The following is a 2,248-nucleotide window of genomic DNA, read 5'->3' as shown; positions in this document are numbered from 1 at the left end:
TCCTGCCTATGTTTCTGGATCTGACTCTACTACTAAGTGGAAGCTCAATGATGGGAGTGTATATGTGCTACTTTTAAGTTTATAAACATTCACATTAACTCTGACACTTTTATGAATTTAAAGATAGCATTAAGGCTATGTTAGAAAAAGATGCACTAGTGATAAAGGAAGCAGACACTTATTAGTTCATGTCTTTATAAAAACAGCATCTGTTGACTGCTCATCTTTCTAAAATGCTATACAGTGTGACATGTTAGATTTTTTCTATACATGACCTTTAGCTTTCATCATTTAACTTTCAAAATCTACATCCCATCCAAAGCAAGTCTTTTTCTTGTTTTAATGGATCAACTGAGACCAAAACTCAAAATGGTAGACCTTTAATTTCAAATCTGCTTTGTTTTCCTCTAATCTCTTTTTCATTTACCTTGGTTTGAAACAACTATAGGTAACACTGAAAAAGGGTTGAACTTTGATCTTGAACCCTAAGGTGTTTCAGGAATTTGTTTCTATAATACCTCAATGCTTTCAGTTTTTCAAATATATGCACTAGATTTTTTTTTCCCTTTGCTTTTGACCCGGTGAATATTTGAGAACATCAGATTAACAGTTTAACTTTATTGAACGTAGCCTATTAGATTAGAGAGGGGTTTCCCAAAGCCTCCTAAGAAGGTCTTTCATTCCTATTTGTGGGAGTCCTACAACATAGACTTTGTCCATCACGATGTAACCTGATCCTTATAATACTTGGCAGAGAGAAAACCTTTTAAGCAATGATCTCAGAGTGCACAGTGAACATTTATTGCCTAATTCTCGGAACCCTACTCTGAGCGAGGAAGCATCTGTTAAATGCAGATTTCTTTTGAGAACTCATCTGGAACTCAGGCTAGGGTGATTTTGTTTTATATGACAGGTAGGCTAGAATACCCTGAATTGAAGCTACACTTCTTGAAAGATGGTAGGTTCCTGGGTCTGCTGTGTTTTAACAGGGAGCAGACCTCCTCTAGTAAATGTTAGTTGGATTAGGCAAGTGTGTAGAATCATGGGCCATCCGTGACACTTATAATTTGGGTGGAAAGGTCCAATCCCTAAGGACAAGAATTTTACATAGGCATTTACTGAGACTTTCTGTGAGGAGGGAGGACCTAGTTCTCCTCCATTGTCATTCTTACAACATATCCATCGGTGAATGGAAAAGTGCTCCTGTTGGAGAGAGCGTGGAGCAGAGAGGAAACCAGATGGCTTCGCGTTGGTACTATTTGTATTGGGTCTTTAAGGATGAATAATAGTTAAGTGCGGAAGAGGGCATTTCCTGCGTGGCCACTATGCTGGCTGGGACGCCTATTTAGCCTACTCCTAGAAGAGGTGCAGAAGGAACCATTCTCTAAGGTCAGGGTTCCCGATTGGAAAAGGTTTCCAGATGCTCCAGCCTGAGCTTGCAAGTTTGTCTTTGCCCCGCCTTCTCCCTCGGAGCATCCCCGGAGACTCCAGGCTGGCCCTCGCCGCGAGGGCCGGCGGCCGCCTGATGGCGAGACAGTGACTCCCTGGGCGCTGCAAGGCTCAGGAGGTGGCTGGACTGGCCCATCATCTGTCCATTAAGCCGAGGCTTGGCGCTCCGAAGGCCGGAAGGCGCGACCTCGCTTCACTCACAGGGTCATCTTTGTGCTGGGGTGGGGTGGCTGGGGGCGGGTGAGAGCTGGCCCGCCGACCGGGCCCTGAGCCGTCTTGCCTCCCCGTGGTCCCAGCGAGCCCAGCCTTCCCGGATTCCCGCATCCAGTACCGCTTCCCCCCTCCTCCGAACGAGTCTACCGGGAGCGCAGACACGCCCGGTGCCCCTCGGGCCGGAGTTTCCAGCGCTTTGGAGGGCGCTCTCAGCTGGTCCCGCCCCGTCCCCACCCGCAGAAATGACTGGCGCTGCGGTTTCCTTTAATTTTATGACCACTCACGAACCTGGCGATTAAGACGCCAAACCAACAAAGAGTTTTCTTTCCACCTTAACCTTGCACACAATCCTTTAACAAATTAATTAATCCTAATGAATTAACACTTCATTTATTTAAAAGCGCTACAGTCCATGAATTAAATTTTCATGCAGTGATTAAAGGCTGTTAAAATATGCATGATTTCGTTAAAATTTTATAATAAATCAGGGCAATGTGTTACATGACAAGGCAACTATTTCCCAGACCCTCGCAAGGGGCTTTGATTTGTGCGGGCGGCGGGGAGGAGGGGCGGCGGCGCCGGCGAG

Source organism: Myotis brandtii, unplaced genomic scaffold, assembly GCF_000412655.1.
Source record: "Myotis brandtii unplaced genomic scaffold, ASM41265v1 scaffold110, whole genome shotgun sequence".
In the NCBI taxonomy this organism is placed as follows: Eukaryota; Metazoa; Chordata; class Mammalia; order Chiroptera; family Vespertilionidae; genus Myotis; species Myotis brandtii.
This window is presented reverse-complemented; position numbering follows the sequence as displayed.